Source organism: Giraffa tippelskirchi, chromosome 4, assembly GCF_054371585.1.
Source record: "Giraffa tippelskirchi isolate mGirTip1 chromosome 4, T2T-mGirTip1v1.2.pri, whole genome shotgun sequence".
NCBI classification, from domain to species: domain Eukaryota; kingdom Metazoa; phylum Chordata; class Mammalia; order Artiodactyla; family Giraffidae; genus Giraffa; species Giraffa tippelskirchi.
The window spans coordinates 207,936,112-207,954,473 of NC_137278.1; the positions used below are offsets into that span (position 1 = coordinate 207,936,112).

Genomic DNA, 18,362 nt, shown 5'->3' on the forward strand with positions numbered 1-18,362 from the left:
GGACATAAATATTTGCATAACTGCATTTCAAAACTTCACAACAATCACTCCAGGTTAAAACATATAAGAACCGGTAACCATCTCTGCCAGCCCACCCCAGCCGGGCCGCCTGGTCCTGGCAGCACCCAGTGACTCGGCTTCCAACCAGCACTGCCTGTTACTCTAAGCCTGCCAGAGAATTCCCGGTCCAGGAGTCCCTCCCACCCCACAGCACAGTGTCAAAAGGGAGACAGGGTGAGTGTCTTTAAGTGAAGGGCGAAAAGAATCCCTTTTAGACACTCTGGGGGGTGGAGCTGGGGTGCTGGGTATAGGGGGCTGGGTGTGAGGTATTGGGGTGTTGGCTATTTCCACCCGAGCAGAACTTTTCAAACGTCCTGGGAGCTGGGGTATCACCAGGAGGGCTTGCTAATGCCCAGGTTCCTAGCTCCATCTCCAGTTTCTGTAGATCTAGGTGAGGCCGAGAATTTCCAGTTTCTATTAAGTTCCAGGGTGATGCCCACGAAGCAGTAGGCCACTCTTTGACGACCGCAAGCCCTGGGATATTTAGATGCGGGAAGAGTTTGTTTGTCCCATGCCTCCCCCCTGCCTACCCTACGCCCCCACTCCACCCCCCCACTCCCCCCACCCCCGCAAAACCCCAAGCCCCAGGGCAGGGACCGAATCTGAGGGTCTGATTTTTCCTCTTAGCTCCCGTGCCCCGCACAGGCTGCGGCTTGGGGAGGGGGCGCTCAGTGGGCGTTGGAGAGCGCCGAGGAGAGATGGATTACTGGCCGGAGAGCCGATGGGGCCGCCCGGGTGGCCGGGGACGCCCCCTTCCCCGGCGGGCGCCGCCCACAGCCTGCGCAGTGCACCCGGATGGAGGGATCCGGGGACGGCACCCCCGGCCCGCGGCTCCCCGCCCCGGCGGGCCCCGGCCCCCAGGCCACCGCAGTGGGTGGGCGTGCCCGCGACCCAGGCGGCTGCCTCCCGCCGGCCTCCGGCAGCCCCGGCGTCCCGGTGGCCGCGGCCGCGTCGGGCGCCCTGCGCGGGCCCGGGGGGCGGAGCGGGGCGGGGCCACCGTGGCCCCCTCCCCCGGCCCCGGGCTCCGGCTCTGCGCGGCGGCAGCGGCGGCGGAGGCGGCGCGGGGACCAAGGTGAGCCGCGGCGATGGGTCCCGGAGGCCCCCGCCGCGGGAGGGGGTCGGGGGAGGCGCGCGCGCCCCTCGGAGGGCTGGGGGGCCGGGCGGCGCCGCCGGGGTGGCGTGTGCGCGCGCGCGCGCGCTCGTGTCGCGTCGGGTGCGGGGAAATGGGGTGGGGTGGGGGTCGGGCTGTCCCCTTGGTTGGGGGTCCAGCCTCTCCCACCCCGGTCTCCTGGGACCTTGGAGCTCATCTTCTTTCGCAGTCTCTCTCTGGACGCGCCCCCCCCAACCTCGCCCCACTCCGCCCTGCTTCTCTGTCTCTGAGTTTCTCTGTGTCTCTGTGGGTGGGTCTCTGCGTGTCCGTCCAGCCGCTTGTCCAGTTGTCTCTTTCCTGATCTCCCTCTCCACCTCACCCCCGGCACTGTCGCCTCCCCCTCGCAGCTCTCCCCTCTCTTTCCACTGCCCCCCCTTAATAGAGAAAACAAAGATGGTCGAGGGAGGGAGACACCTCGTTTCTGAGCCCTGTCCTGGCTCAGCGTGGGGCTCCACCCCTCTGGCCTGTGGCCGGGGCCTGCCGCCACTTTCCTGCAGGGAGCTGGCTTGCAGAGCTGGGGGGGGGGGGCTGGGGGCAGCAGGCATGTCTGAGGGCAGGGCCCACCCCCCCACAGCGGGAGCATGTAGAGCCTTGTGCCTTCCACCTGAGGAGCCCCCTCCCATCCCTTGAGAGCTGGCACTCGAGGCGGACCTGCCCGGTCAGAATCAGATCTGACCCTGGACCCTTTGCCCTCGGGCAAAATCAGATCACGCCCTGGACCCGGTTGGCATGAGCAGCGCCTGACCGCTTTCTAAGATTTTCTTTTTTTCCAATGGAGCCGAGGTAGGGGAGAACTTGCTGGGGCGGGGGAGGGTCCCGGGGAGGGTCCCTGGTCCCCAGGTCCCAGGGTGTGGTCCAGCCCTGCTTGGCCAGGCCACTTCCTGAGGGCGACCTCCATTTCCCCCTCCGTGGCTCGGGGCAGCGATCAGAGCTGCAGGCAGCTGCCATGAGGACCCCGTGGGACGGCCATCGTGTCCAGGTGATTAGGTATGGTCGTGGCAAGACCGGGGCTGCACCCCGGGATCCCAAAGGCCAGTCCCTGGACTGCATCTGGAGGGGGAAGGGAGCTCCCTGTGACCTCTCAGACCTGCTGCAAGGCCCAGCCCAAGACTCTTCCTGGAGCTCTGGGAGGAGAGGCTGGCACCACCAAACCGTCCTCTTTAACGACAGTGCTTGATACAGTGCTGACTCCTGGGCTCCTGTCCTGACCTCTGATGGGGCACCAGGCATCTGCATTTCACAGCTCCTCCCCGCCCTTCTGATGCACCTTCAGGTGTGAGCGCTGCTGGGTGGTGGCATTGGGGGATCAGACAAGGTCATGTGGCTCCTTTTGGCTGGCAGGTGGTGGGGCAGACCCAAGGGGAGCCCAGCCTAGGGGCATGGCCTTGCTGTGTCCCTGGGCAAGCCACTTGCCCTCTTTGAGCCCAAGTCCGATTGATCAGAGGAGGTTCGGGCCTCCTCAGCGACTTTATTGCTGAATGCTCTGGGGTTCTGAGGCATTGTTTAAATGGAGGTGAGGCAGGTGCTATAAACCCAAGCAGGCCTGGATCAGCATCCCAGGATCACCACTGGCTGGCTGTGTGGCCCTGGGCAAGTTACTCGGCTTCTCTGGGCCTCAGGTTCCTTATCTGGAAACGGAACCAAAGCATCACTAACTCCTAGTGGGTGGTCGGGATCCAAAGAGGCACCATGCCCTGGCACAGCAAAAGTCCACCTCGGATGTGGGGGGGGTGGTGAGGGGTTGGGTACCCATCGTGCGAGTGGCTGAGACTCCTTGTGTCTCAGCTGTTCTCCCTGTCTGGTGATGGGAACAAGTCACATGGACTTAAATTTCTCATCAGCAGAGAAAGTGGTCTGTGCAGAAACGTTTGTTAGCTAATGGGGTTTTGGTTTCTAATGGACGGCTTAAAGGGCCTGAGGATGGCCACGCAGAATTGCCCGGACAGCGTCGGGCGGCACTTGATGGCATCCGGCTGGGTGCCCGTGCCAGCTCTCTTGCTCAAGGCAGGCACTGGGAGACAGCACGTTTGTCTCCTGGGTGACCCCTGGCAGAGTCAGGAGAGCGGAAACCCAGGACGGGCCGGGGTGGGAGAAGGAAGGAGAAAGCCCTGGGCCCTAGCCTGGTGCCCCCGGTGGTGGGCATTCGTGGACATGAACAAAATCATCTTCGGGACATCTGTGAGGGGAGTAGAGCTCTCAAGATGCCCACAGAGAGACAGGAAAAGTCATTCATTCATTCCTTCATTCCCCAGAGCCTTCTCCAGGCCTGTTGGGTAGCGAGGGTCCCCAGGGAGGCAGAGAGACCCACCCAGAAAGGGGGAGGCCACAGACGCAAGCTGGTTGGGGAGCTGTTGGGTCAGACGGGCTGTCAGTGGTCCTCCGGGTGAAAATCGGGGTCAGGACATCCTACAGCAGGACTCACCCCAAGGCCCGGGGTGGCCCTCAGGGATACAGATATGGATAAGAACCAGGGTTAGAGTCGGGAGATGTGAATTAGGACTGTGGGCTGTGATAAAGACCTGGGTTAGTGGGACAAGGAGGTGACTTCCTGGTGACAGTATAACTTTTTTTTTTTCTTTTAACCACATCCCTCTTTTATGTCTCAAAGTCGAACTTCAGTGGGGGGAGCACCTGAGGGGGGCGGGGGCTTTGAAGTCGGTGTGAGCAGAGTTCTAGTGACTCAGGAATCCTAATGTCTCAGGGGAGCAGCCTGGGTGGCACTGCCCATAAGACTTGGCCCTGACCCCAGACACCAGGTCCTGGGGGGCCTGGAGGAGGAGCCAGCAGGGGCCAGCGAAGGGCTGCAAAGGCTTGAGACCCCAGAGCCAGGTCCATCTGGCACAGTTTATAGCTGTGTGGCTGCGGGAAAGTTGCCTACCCTCTCTGAGCTTCAGTGCTCTCATTTGCGTAGCGTGGATTGGAACACTCAGCTTAGGCGAAGACCTGGGTTCTGGAGACAGGCTGCTTGGGTTCAAATCTCAGCCTCTCCTCTCACCAGCTGTGTGACATCGGAAAGTCACCAGATGGCTCTGTGGGCCTCAGTTTCTTCATCTGTGAAGTGGAGCTGATGGCAACACCTGCCACCCAGGGTGCTCGTGAGGACGACGTGGCTTCAGGGAAGGGCCCCAGGAGGACAGTGTACCCTGTCCCAGTGTGGTCGAGTGAACAGTGACATGATCCTGCAGTGACAGTGGCTTGTAGCCAGGCTGGCCCAGCCTTGGCCCTGGACCTTCTATCAGTATCAGTGTAAGTGTTGGCGTTGGAACCCACTTCTGGGGTCACATGATGACAATGGGGGCTGAGACATGTGCAGGGCCCCTCAGAACCCGGCTTGGGGAAGCCCTCAAGTGATTCTGGCCCCCATCTCTACCCTCTGGGGAGAGCAGAGGCGACAGAGGACACGTTTGCTATTGCGTTACTGCCAACCAAACCCAGAGGCAGGTGGGCAGGGGCTGGAGCCAAGTCCCTTCTGAAAAGGTTATCAAGAAAATCTATGTGGCTTCTTGCAGCGACAGGTATTGCCCTCCGGGATTCTGACTCCAAAGCGTGGACTCACCTCCAGAAGGAAGGAGGGGTTGGCCATACCCTGAGCACTTAACTGTGTGCCAGGCCCGTGTGAAGTCTTCCCCAGGCACCCCAGCCAACCCAGAAGGCAATCATGGCTGTGCCCAGTTAACAGATGGGCAGACTAAGGCTCAGAGAGGCCAAGTGCTGTCCAGAGACCCCGGCAGCAAGAGGCAGGGCGGGAGCTCAAACCCCTGGCTTGAGGTATGCTTGCCACTTTCCACAATGCTATGTGCCTTAAGGTGAGGGAATGTCACCAAGACGCCTCACCGTCAGGAGCTGCTGCCATGGGCTCCCCGACCCCAGTGGGGGTCCTGCTAATTTCTAGAAGGTTCTTGAAGTTTTGCTTTCTGTGCCGTCAGCTAGACTGGTTAAAGCCCTTCTTTGTGTTGCCAAAGCAGTCTCTCCAGCAAAATCAATCTGCCTAAAGCCGCTTATACCTGTTTGAGTCTGCAGTGGCTTATTCGCTGTGCCTCAGTTTTCAAACCTGTGGAATGGGAATTTTTATATCTGCCCTACTTATCTCCCCTCGTGGACAGGTAAAGCCGTGAAATAATAATAGTCAGCATCGCCCTTGACAGGTATCTGGAAAGCGTCTTCTGTATTTGCCTTCATTTAACCCTCTGAGGCTTCGTGAGGTCATTGTATCAGATGAGGAGGGCAAACCAGAGAGGTCAGGACCTTGTCCAAGGTCACACAGGTGGTAAGGCTTTAGGTCTGATTAAGATGGACTGAAAACCAGCTATTGAGGCCACTTCTTGGTGGAGAGACATGAAGCCCCTTGCTTGGTTTTTCCCAGTGACGGGGAGCTCACTACCTCATGAGCTCCTGTTGATTGTCAGTCTAGGACTTGAGTAGGTGGTGGTGATGGCCCCTGCTATAGGAGACTCCACACGGGAGGAGAACCTGAGCTTGACTTTGGCCGTGCTGGGCTTGCTGGCAGGCCCGACTGTGGAGAGGCGGAGAGGGTGTTTCCAGGTTCTTCTTTCCTCACGATGGCGTCCATCTCATCCCTCCCACAGACCCAATATGAGGCTGGGTGAGGAGCAAACTCTTAGCACGGGAGGGTGGACACAAGGTGCCCAATAAATCCTTGCAGTGGACCAACCCTATTTCTAAGGAAGATTTAAGTTATAAAACCAACATAGCCGTGTTGTACAAAGTCTGGAAATTAGGCCCCAGTTTTACCTGTAAACTCTGTCCCCTGAGCATCATCATTTTGTATATCGTTTCCAGTCTGGTTTAAATAAACGCGTCTTAATGTAGAACTATTTTCCCATGACGTCATCACACCACATGTAGCCCCGATCCTGTTTTTTCACTAACTGTAATCCTACGAGTGTTTCCCCACCCCACCCCACCCCCTGTCTCCTCAAAAGTCCACTAGTTCTAAAGAGTGGCAATTTACTGGCTGCATGATATCCGGTGGATATTCATCATCTGACTTGGACCATCCCCCTTTTGGTGGTGTCTCCACGTGGACAGTGATGTGAAAAGCAGATGTTGACCCCGAGGTCACACCCCAGAGGTCCAGCAGGACAGCAGGTCAGTCCTGCCAAGCTGTGTGATCTTGGGCAGAGTCCTGCCCTTCTCTGAGGCTCAGGTTCCTGCTCTGCTATGAAATAGGGGTAAGAACCTCACGTCACAGGGCCCCTGGAAGGAGTAAACGAAGGGCTGTGATATCAGTTACCTGGCAGAGGCAGGGTCTTGAAATATGGTGGCTGTTATTTCTGTTGCTGTTATTATTATTATTATTTAGGCCCTGTCTCCCCAGTTAAATTGTGGAGCCCTGCAAGCAGGAGCTGGGCTCCATACTTTCCTGCCTCCCACTCCTAGACATACTCCTTCTCGTCTATTGATTTCATTCCTGACATTCAGGCCCCTTCAAAAAGAATGAGTCTCCATGTGGGCGAAGAGCTGGGAGATGTTTCACTTACACAGTCTCACCTGGTCCCCCATGAGTGGTGATCATCGGCCCCATTTTAGAAATGGCTCAGAGAGTGTGATGGCCCTGCCCAAGGCCACAATGTGGGAAGAAGAAAGCCAGGAATACTTCCTGGAGGAGGCGGCAGTGGCACTCGGCTGGCAGCATGGGCCGTCTGACCAGGCCAAGGGGCAGAATGCTGGTGTTCTGGGGGAGGTGCAGAGGACTGTCAGAGCTCTCCAGGGCAGGGCGGAGCCCAGCACTCAGCACAGTGGGGGTCAGAGTGTGAGTAAGGCTGGGGGAGGGCGTGGGGGGGGCGTATCTGCTGAGTTGAGCTGACCTGACGTGACACCAGGGCAGGAATGAGCTAGCCATCTGGGCTCCTGACCCCCACCGGCACCCCCCCCCCAGCCACGTCCTTCTGTCCGGGCAGGAACGGGTGCTCTGCAGGATCAGAGGCTGCAGGCATGTTCCTGGGGCCTACTCTATGAGCAGTGATAAAATATTTATCAGAGATGCCGGCAGCCGGGCTTCCCTGCACAGGGTACCGCTGGGGGCGGCTCACCCCGGGCCTGCCGCCTTGTCGAGTTCCGCTGAGTCACGGGGGAGCCCAGTGAGCCGCCTGCCCACACGGCCTCCTCAGCCCTTCTGCCCTTTGGCCACATGCAGGCCTCATAATACGTAAGCCATTCGGCTACCCACAGGGCCCCGGGCATCCAGCGAGGTTAAGGCTGAGAGTTTCAGAGCTCATTCGGTGGCCAGGGTCACGGGCACAGGAGGCCAGCCGGACAGGGTCCCCCTGCACCCACCCCTACGGGATCCCAGCTCCTCAGTCCTCACCGCCCCTGGCAAGGTAGGTCCCCGGCACCCCCGCTTAGTGACGGAGATCCCCGTCACAGAGCAGGGACGCGACCGGCCGAGCGCAGATTCAGCCCTTGGCTGTTTGATCTCTCCCCTGTGGTGCCAGACTCCGATGCAGCCCAGCATCAGGGCCTGAGTGTTCTGCCTACCCCTAGGTGACACCCAGCCATGACTTCGGGTTTGTGCTTTTCATTTGCAGAGTAACAGCACCAACAAAAAACAGTAGCAGATGGCTTCTTCTTGCTGTGGGCTGAAGGACAGGGCTTTCGGATTCTTTTGCTCGCTCATTCATAAAATGCATTCTGGGTGCAGTGGCCAGGCCTGAGGACCAGAGGGGTACACTGGGGCTGTGGTGGGGGCCCCCCCCTTGGAGCCAGAGAAAGTTGGATTCTGGGCCTGGGCCCACATACTGCTTGCTTATGTGCTGCGTGACCTCCGGCGGTTGCTCCGCCTCTCTGAGCCTCCCATTTGTGAAGGGGTAGGGGTATACCCTGCTTTCTCAAGTGAGGATCGCACCTGTGTCCTTGTCCTCCAGCACATCTTCGCATTGGCCTGACGGCATCCATTGGCCTTTGGGACAGGTCTGGTTTCCAGAGAGATCCCAGCAGGCCTTGCAGCTGGTTCTCCCAGGAAATAACCCATGGCCAGTGCCCTGGGCCCTTGCAGATCCGATGGTTGAAGGGGGAAGTTTCTTCCAAGCCTGGTTCTGAAGAAGACTGGCCCCTGGAGCCACACTCGCTGCCCGCAGCTGTGGAGGGAGCCCTGTGGGTGGCTGGGGTCATCTGCCCCTCCGGGGTCACTGCCTGGAGGTCATCTCATATTCTTACTTGCTGTCCACCTTTCCCTCCTCTAGACTGTCCTCCTGCCCTTCTTCTTTCTGGAATTCTTTTCCTCCCTTCTTCACTGGGGGCTTTTCTTGGCTCTTTAAGCTCCTGCTGGAACATGCCCTCCTCCTCCAGGCAGCCCTTCTGACTGCCCTGCGTCCACTCCAGGCAGAGTGGGTAGACACCCCTCCCCTGCCCCCGTGCCCTGGAATCTTTGCTCGTGTCTTTGATCTAGCACTGGACCTGCTCCCCCGTCTCCTTCCCACCAGCCTGGCGCTCCAAGGGCAGAATTCTGCTTGATTCATCTCTGGGTCCCAGGGCTCAGCTCACGGCTGGGCTGGGGTTTTAGGAATGCGTCGTAAGAGACAATAGCACACCTGTAAGGTGTGCCCCAGGTGTGAACTCACTGTGTTTCTGTGGGGGACCCCCGTTTTCCTGGTCTTCACGGACGATGGATGTTCTGCTAGAGAGCAGATAATAAGGACTTCGGGACCGAGACTTGTGGGGCAGGGTGTGGGGAGCCCTGAGGGTCAAGAGGGCTGGGCCCCTCCTGTTGGAGCTGCGTGACCCCGAGAGACTCAGTCCCTCTATCAGGCCTCAGGTCCATTCTGCAAGCCCAGCTTTTGTTCACGGAAGAGAAGCAGGCAGGCTTGCGTTTATGGGGTGCTCACGGTAGTATCCAACACTTACAGCCCAGCAGAAAAAAAAAAAAGACTGGAAGGAAATGCACCAAAATGAGGGCAGGAACTTTCTCTGGTGGTTCGTTTTCCTCTTCCAACTATTTGGTGTTTTTTCTAGTTTTCTCAGGTTCTTTTAGCAACTTTACATGTGTGTTGAGAACCTTGTGATGAACCCTGTGGGGCGACAGAGGCCCTGCTGCTGGGACACTCAGTCTGATGGAGAATTAGTCCTTTGTCATCAGACTGACCCGGTGCAGTCTGATGGGGGAGGCTGCCGGGACTCAGACCCAGGATGTGATGGAGCTGTCACAAAGGGAAGCCCAGAGGAAGCTCCTGGCCCTGCCTGGAGTGGATACAGGGCAGTCAGAAGGGCTTCCTGGAGGAGGAGGGCATCTTCCAGCAGGAGCTTAGAGAGCCAAGAAAAGCCTCGTGAAGTCGAGACCTTGCCGGGGGTGGTGGTGCAGGGGGAGTTGCTAGGGAGGCAGGTGCACTGGGGCTGGGAGGGCTGTTTGGCTGGAGACCTGGACAAGGGTGAAGTGAGGATGGTAAGAGACGCAGCAAGGAGAGGGACTCTCAGACGCAGCTCCTGAGTGATGGGGGCAGGCGAGGGTGTGTGCCCCTGTTAGAGTCACAGTTGGCTGCATCCCCTGAGGGTCCACCCACCAACCCCCTCAGAGGGGAGGCACAGTGTGCTAAGGAGCCCATGTGACCCTTACCTCTACAAGGATCCTAGGGAGCTGGCCCTGCTGTGGCCCCACTTTACAGAATGGGGAAACTGAGGCCAGGTGCAGTAAGTGACCAAGCTTCAGATCCAGGTCTGTTTGTGCCCGGAGCCCACCTTGGAACGGCTGGCCTCTCTCCTGCAGCCCTTGCTCGTCGCTGGGTTTCCGGTTTGTCACTTATAGAGTGGGGATTAGAACGTGACATCTTGGACCAAGTGAACACCCTTCGTAGGACTGATTGTTACATCCAGCCCTTGACATTCACTGGGTCTACGATTTCTGTTGTCTGTGGTTGGAGCATCGCCCAGGGTGGCAAGTTAGGGGGACAGACATGAGCACGGGAGGCACCTTGGGGACAGGCTCTAAGGAGAACCCACAGAAATGGAAAGTGAGTTTGATGTCCCAAGACCGACTGGAACGAGCTTCAGGAAGCCAAAAGGACATCAACTCAGACCACCCCAGAAGTGGACCCGAGAGAGTGTGGGCAGTGCGCCCCGGGGCGGGCGGAAACGAGGCAGGCGGGTCAGAGAGGGAGCCAACTCTGAATGCTCTGGGTCTAGCCAGCTGAGGCAGGTGGGAACACGGGGGCCCACTGAGTCACAGTGGGGGCGGGGCCCGTGCAGGTAAGATGCCCTCTGCTCTACCTAAAGGTGCAGAGAAGAACCAGCCAATACGGAGAAAAGGCCTCCATACTGATGGTCAAGGTCACCGGCTGTCACCTTGGTCTGTCGGCTGCAGGCCTTGGTGCTGGGCAGGGTGGGTGTGGGGGTGTCGCTGAGCTCAGATGAGTTTGCTCCCTGCGTGTTTGCTGATACAGGAGGCGCTGGCAGGTGCTGTAGGCACCCGTGGATGGGCAAGAGGGGATAAGGGGAGAGAGAGAGAGGCCTGCCCAGGCCCCAGCCAGGGCCCACTTTTTTCCTTCCATTGCTTCCGCCAGGAGAGGGTGAGGGTCCCCTGCTCCCTGTGGGTTTCAGTGGGGTGAACAAGGCAGGCAGAGGAGCCAGTGTAGGCTGCCCCCCGCCTTCAGGGGCCTGGCCGTGTGCCCAGTGTGGGCCTCGGTCCCCGCTGGAAGAGTGAGGACAACTTCCCTCCCTCCCCCACGGCCTAGCTTCCTCCCAGAGCAGTTATGAGGCCAAGTAGACACTGAGGCCGCCCCAGGGTATAAGATTTGGCCAAGGTCAGGTTCAGATCGCACGCTTAGCTCAGGGACTGGTATGTGTATATTAGATTCTCAAGAAGTACTTATTGGACAGAAAGGAGGAAAGTGCAGACGGCCTTTGACAAGTTGTGTGGCCCTCGCAGCCTCCGTGTCCTCAGTGAAGAGAGCTGCCTATCCCCCACCCCCAGCCCGGGAATGTTGTGCAGACAGGCCTGCTATGTGGAGAGCACTGAACTGCTAGCCAGGTTGAAACTGCAGGAGCCAGCTAAGGAAGGAGACAGGAGTGTGTCCTTAACAGTGAGGGATCTCACTCTCCGAGCCTCTGGGGAATGTGCCACTGCAGCAGGTGGCCTGGACAGTACTGCCTTTCAAATGCACTTATGTGTGGTGGGGTGGGGCTTGTGGAGAAGACATTGGTGGGGGAGGTCACTCTGAGCAGGGTTTTGCAGGATGAATAGGAGTTGGCTAACTAGACCAGACTTGGGGAAAGTTATCCCAGATAGTGAAGGGCAAGCATGTGGACATGAACTGGACCTGGCCTCTGAGGACTGCACCTTCCACCAGGACGTTGACTTCTGCCTTCATTTGTTCGGGAGGCTTCAAGGAGGCTCTTAGCTCCCTCTCCCTGCCCTCAGACAACCCCTGAGCTGACAGCCTCCCTGGGAGGGGCTGGGAGCTTGTGACTGGCTGCTTACTTGTTGTCTCATCCCTGCAGCAGAGCCCAGGAGAGCCCCCTCATGCCCCCTGCCCCCGAGTCTGGGGAAATCCCGTGCGCCCAGCCAGTGCAGGAGGCGCCAGGCGGCGTGCAGTGGAGGCGGCAGTCTCCCTCCCAGGCAGACTTCTCACCTCGGTCCCCACCCCCTCTGCCACCCGCACAAGGAACCGCAGAGAAAGAGCCCGGGCCTCCGTGACTCAAAAACAGAAACTGCCAAGACCTGAGCGAGGAGCCACTCGGGGGATCAGGCCGGGGGCCGGGCAGGGCCACCTTCCCACGCCCAGCGCCCTACAAGAGGCTGCCGGAGGGCGTAGATGCCAGGGCACCGTGTCCCTGCACCCGCTCCGGCCCGGCCCCCTCAGGCTGTGCCCCCTTGCCTAAGCTCGGTCACTCGGGCGACCTGCGGACCCATGGGGAGGCCCCTCCCTGATCCAGTGCAGCTGGCAAGTCATCCAGCCGAAGCCCGGGACCCCTGACACCGTGGTTTCGATACACTCACACTGAGACAGCCAGGTCACAAGGTTCATGACTTACAGATCCCAGAAACGGGGTGGGAGCATAATGGGGGGGAGGGCAGTCCCTGTCCCTGGTCACAGGTGAGCAGGACAGAGGGGGCCGAAGGGCACCCCTGTGGCTCGGGGGGACACTGACTTTTCTCAGGCTCAACTCTAAGTGAGCCCCCCACCCCGGGAAAGCAGAGTAGGAACTCGGGGCGGGAATCCTGAGCTCAGGCCCTTGTCTGATAGTCCAGATTTTGGGCATGAGCAGGGTGGTCCCTCTATAGAATACCTGGGGGGAGCTCAAGACTCGCCCCAGGGTGCTTCCTGAAACCTTCCCCTCCCAACCCCCTCATGCACCCCAAGACGGCCCCGTGGTGCCCATGGTCCTCCCAGCCCCTGGAGCTCTGGCCCCCACCTCCCCAGACTGCATCTCCAGCCTCTGCTCTGTATGTTGCATCCCTTCCCCTGCGATGCCCCTCCACCTCGGCCTGGAGAGAGACTTTGCCCATCTGAGCACCAGCCATACCCCCCCAGACCCCCAGCCCAGAAGGCCACCTCCTGCCTTTGCCCTGTCCGTGGGGCCATGCGCTGTCCCCTCTAGAGCCCAGAGCCCCTCTGAGCACAGGGCCCTTCCCCTGCCGATGGCTCAGCCTCATCGTTCTCATCGACGCCATGGTCGGTCCAATTCCTGCCACCCAGTCTGCACCCAAGCCTGGCCCTGCTGGGCGAGGTCATCCCTCCAGGCCTGTTTAAAATGTCACTGCCTCTGGTGGTTCGTCAGAGCTCCCCAAAGCCATTGGGGTCCTCAGGGGTCCCAGAACCCTCCACCTGTTGCCTCCTCTGTTACTGGCCTCCTGTGACTCTCCAGGGAAGGAGGAACGTGGCAGCCTCTGCAGACAGGCTCTGGCCTGCATTGGTGCTCACGATTACTAATGACTTGACAGAGGGGTGGAGGGTCCCCCCTAGAGTGACAGTGTGAGATGTGTGGCCTCCAGGTCAGAGCTGGGCTCAGTCTCAGCACTTCCACTTGCCTGCCATGCAGCTGGGCAGGTCAGTTCCCCTGGGGCCCCAATTTCCTCCTTGGAAAAATGAGGGTAGAAATTCTGACCTGGGTGGGCTGCCCCAGGAGGGCGGGGGTAGGACCCAGTAGGACCTCAGTATTTGATCCTTTTCACCTCGCATCAGGATATCCCTGCTCTGTGAGTGACCCTGCATGCCCCATCCCCTGCTCGAGGCCTCAGTCTTTCTGTCTATAAAATGGACAGATGGGCCTCATAAACTCCGGGGACCTTTGGGCCTGGCTTCCTGGGAGACAGGGTGCGTGCAGAGGGCCTGGGAGGCAGCATTGGAGCCAGGTCACCCAGCATCCTCTCTCGGAAAGCCCCTTCTCTTACTTCCTCCTGTGTTTATAGTATTGACTGGCTTTTCTTGCAGGCAAGGAGGGCCAAGTGGGTTTTGTTAAATGCCCTTTCTGAGCTGCTTGTGTCAGTTGCCAAACTTAAACCAAGTTCATTGACCGGAAACATATAGGAGCTGCAGATGCGGGAGGGGAGTGTAAAGGAGGATGGAAGGCTCAGGGACCTCAGGGGCCTGGGACAAATGTCCCTTCCCTCCAGATGCCTCTGGGAGTGGAATTCTCTGAGTCTCTTGCTCCCCTCCACCCCGCCCACCCCTACGCCCAGTCCCTCCCCAAGAAGCGGAGTCTGGTGGCTGCTGCCACCCTGCTGTGAGGGCCACAGGGAAGATGCCCTGTCTGATGCCCCACTGCCCTGATGTCACCCCTTGTGTGTCACAGGGACCATCAGCACCCCTCCTGCAGCTTCATCAGCCCTGTTCGTGAATCAGAAGCAGCAGTACCTGCATGAGAGGGTATTGGGACACCAGGACTGCAGCTTGCAAGGTCTTAGTTTCCTGACCAGGGTTCAAATCTGGGCATCCTTCAGTGGAAGCACTGAGCCCTAATCACTGGACCACCAAGGAAGTCCCTATATGAGCAGGGACTGTGAGCTTTTTACTGTGAGCTTCCTGGCAACCAAAGCAAAGAGGGAAAGAGGATCACTCACTAGTTTTATAATGCCCTTAAGAGGAAAACACAGCCTTTCCTGGCAATGAAACCAAAGGGACAATACTCCTAGAAATCCTTGCAAAGGGCTCCCTGTGTGATGTTGTGAGCAGCATCTCAGTGCTCCTGTTGTCTGGCAGTATCCAAGGACCTAGTGTCTGGAGCCAGACACTCAGGCTCTCCTAAGTGCAGGAGAGATGGAGAGGGGGCCCCCTCAGCTGGTCTGCAAGGAGGATTCAGTGAGGCCCATAACCTTGAGATGACTGAAGTTTCATGTGTTATCTTCAGAATTCATGAGGGTTTCACCTCAAGTCTGTCATTCAGCCATGTGGTGGTGGTGTTCGGTTGCTAAGTCGTGTCTGATTCTTTGCCACTCCATGGACTGCAGCACGCCAGGCTTCCCTGTCTTTTTTTCAGGACGTCCCTGGTGGCCCAGTGGTTAAGACTCTCACACTTCCACTGCAGGTGGTACGGGTTCAGTCCCTGTCAGGGAACTAAGTTCCCACATGCCACACAGCCTGGCCAAAAAAAAACAATAGTCGTTTTCCCCCCTCCATTCCAAATCTTTGGGTAACAGAGATGCTCCATACGATGGGCCATGCTCACTCCTTAGCTTTGCCTTAAGAGGGGACCTCAGCCCTTTCAGAGAAGCCCATGAATACCACACCTCTCTCCCCACATCCTTCCAGCAAAAGGTACACTCACATTCAGGAGTGATGCAATTTCAGGGCTTCACAGATCCTGGAAAGCTCCAGGACCCTGTCAAGCTCCAGGACCGTGTTTTGACAAGCTCTGATCTGGGGTGACGGAGGGGAATGCATCTTCTGGACCAAGCTCATGAATATTATTTCTCACAACTGGGCTTTTGTTAGGCATGGAGCAGCAGAAAGCTCAAATTTACCGTGAACTTGTCTCTTCTGTACAGACTCAGATGTTTTCAGCGTGACCCAGACAGGAGTGAGCCTTGGTATCTAATACCTCCTAGACATGCCAGGCCCTTGAGTTGGTGGGCACTCTTACACTGACTGCAGAACGCAGGGCAGGACAGGGAAGTCGATGCTGAGGTGGCGCAGGCGTCTCCATTCCATTTTACACCTGGGGAGGTGCCCAGTAAGCGGGTTGCTGTTGTGGTTGTTGTTCAGTTGCTGAGTTGTGTCTAACTCTTTGCGACCCCATGGACTCCAGCACGCCAGGCTCCTTTGTCCTCCACTGTCTCCTGGAGTTTGCTCGAATTGACGTCCGTTGAGTCAGTGATGCCATCCAACCATCTCATCCTCTGCCGCCCCCTTCTCCTTTGGCCTTCAGTCTTTCCCAGCATCAGGATCTTTTCCAGTGAGTTGGCTCTTCGCATCAGGTGGCAAAGTTTTGGAGCTTCAGCAACAGTCCCAGACTTTATGACATCTGTCTTATTTCTGGTTTCTTTTGTCTTTGATTATGTTAAATTCATGTTACAGTCTCTTCCCAATAGTTTCTTGGCTGAAGTTCTAGGAATTTCACCCCGACATTTGTCGTGTTTGCTTTCCTTGCCTCATGGTGGCCTGTTTCCCTGTGTGTTGTATAATTTGGATCATGAGTTTATTTCCATCCCAGCTTTATCTGTGGAAACCCCGGAGGCCTGGCTTGTGCACCTGCCCCTCCAGAGCAGCTTTGTGGTTGCTCTGCCTGGAAGCCTAGGGCTAGCACAGCCTGGAGCCACTTCTGGGTTAATCAGTTGAGGCTCTCTACCCTTGCCTAACCCACCCCTGTCTGAAGGCAGACCCTTGACTACAGATTTCCGGGAGACATGCAGGCTTTTTCCTGCCTCAGTTTCAGGTGGTCAGAGACAAGTTTTCTCGTCCTCTCCGTCAACAGGCAGACCTTTCTCCCAGCTCCCTGTTTATGGGGGCGCCACCCCTTGAGGCCTCTGGCTTTCTGTGAAGGACTCAGCTGCCCCTCCCGTCGTCCCGCTTGCTGGTGTCAGATCTCCCAACAGCTGGTTTTAACCTCTCTGTCCCAGTGTATGAAAGTGTTAGTCACTCAGTCATGTCTGACTCTTTGGGATCACGCGGACTGGAGCCCGCCAGGCTCCTCTGTCCATGGGGATTCTCCAGGGAAGCATACTGGAGTGGGTTGCCATGCCCTCCTCCAGGGTATCTTCCCAACCCAGGGATCCAATCCGGGTGTCCTGCACTGCAGGCCGATTCTTTACCATCTGAGCCACCAGGGAAGCCCCCCTCTCCCTACCCCACAAGGCTGCCGCACCTTCATTTAACATCTGAGTGTTTAGTTGACAGTCTTTTCCTGTGATTTAACTGTTATGCTAATTAGACTACAACTCTCAGAGAATATCAGTTAAGAATGCAGACTCTGGAGCTGGGCTGCCTGCGCTTGAATCCCAGCTCCACCAGCAGGAGATGTACTCGGTTTCCTCAGCTGTGAAATGGGGATAGCAGGAGTTGGAGTTGCAGCAAGCGCTAGAGGGTGTTGACAGAAAACAGTAGAACACCTGTTGTTTTACAAGTAAAAATAGGTGTATTCGGGAATGGCAAAGAATTGCAATTCAGGATGTGCAGTCTATGGCAAACCACAGGCAAGTCCAGGGTACCATTCTTTTATAAGAGAGAAGGGGAGTTTGGAGGGGCTGTTATAAACAAGAGTCCATTGGAGGAAACTGGGAGTTCAAAGTGTAGTGGCTTTTCATTGGCTGAATTGTCCCAGTCTCTCATTGGCTGGGCTGTTGCCAGGCAAGGAGAAATTCTTCCTTCCTCCTGCTGGGTAGTAGAGTAGTAACCTTCTTCCTGTTGGAGATGCAAAGGTATGTCTCTTACTGTTGGGTCTGCAGTTGACCAGGAGTGCTAGGGTATAAGGGCTCCCCCTTCTGGCCTCCTGGCTCCATGTTAAATGAGGTTTCTGCTGGTTAATTGTCACAAGGGATTGATGCATTAAGACACTTGAGATCACTCCATATTGAATTATTGTATATTGCAAGAATTATGCTGGCCTTCAGTAAAATTAATATTGTTGTTGCTCAGTCGCTAAGTCGTGTCTGACTCTGCGACCCCATGGACTGTGGCACGCTGGGCTTCTCTGTCCTTCACTATCTCCCGCTGTTTGCTCAAACTCATGTCCATTGAGTCAGTGATGCTATCTATTATTTTAATTATATAATAATTATTAGATTATGTAAATTAATATAAATATACTGATAAGAAGTATCTTAATGATAATACTGATATTATTATCATTCTGGCCTGTGGTGATTATCCTCACTTTTTTGCAAGCTCAGTTCTGCATTTAGACATGTATAATTTTTTATGCAGCATTTCTAGAGGATATGCAGGGAGGAGTTTTCAGGTTGTGCAGTTCTCTAAATTGACTTTTAAGTGGTGAATGCAAAATAGTAACCATACTCTCCATGTATCACTACTTCTTCCCAGGCACTTTCAGAGCCTGTATATACCTGTCTCTAATTCTCCTACTAAGTTGCAGGCCATCTTTGGAGTCTGATGGAATCTGGCTCAGCCACATACCTGCCAGCTCTGACTCATCTTGTGTCTGTGCAAATCCCCCAGCCCTTATCTGGCCAACACCCTCAGAGCCAGATGTAACAGCAGAATTCTTGTTATTTTTGAATGATGACGCAGTCTGTCGCTGCCCTGTGGAAGGCATCAGGGTGGCATCCTGGGGAATGTTTTTGCACAAGATCTCCACCATATCAGGTAGACAGAGACTCTAAATAGCCTCACTTCTGGTCAGATCAGGTTTTGTGGCTAAATGAGCCCTGACAAAAATCTGAGTTTTCAAAGTTCTTTGCGCTTCTGAATCTCAGATGGAGTCTTGCAGTGGTGGGGGGAGTGACTGGACCTGACTCCCACTCCAACAAGTCTTCGCAGGTGGCTCAGCGGTCAAGAATCTACCTGCCAAGCAGGAGTCACGGGTTCGATCCCTGGGTCGGGAAGATCCCCTGGAGGAGGAAATGACAACCCACTCCAGTGTTCTTGCCTGGGAAATCCCATGGACAGAGGAGCCTGGCGGGCTACAGTCCATGGGGGCCACAGAGACTTGGGCATGACTGAGAGAGTGGGCACAGTGTAGCGTGAACAAGGACAAGTAGGGATTTGTAGCCAAGGAGCAGGGTGAGGGTCAGTGGATGGGAAAGCTG

General features: G+C 56.8%; 1 protein-coding gene across 3 annotated transcripts in view; it reads left to right on the forward strand.

The window, feature by feature from the left end:
• Positions 1–1,086: 1,086 nt before the first annotated feature.
• PRR5 (proline rich 5) overlaps positions 1,087–18,362 on the forward strand; it is a 50,802-nt gene continuing 33,526 nt past the window's right edge. For all 3 annotated transcript variants that reach the window (XM_081483958.1, XM_081483955.1, XM_081483960.1), the window contains exon 1: positions 1,087–1,132. The gene's annotated coding sequence lies outside the window, so the exon portion shown is untranslated. The remainder of the gene's footprint in view (positions 1,133–18,362) is intronic.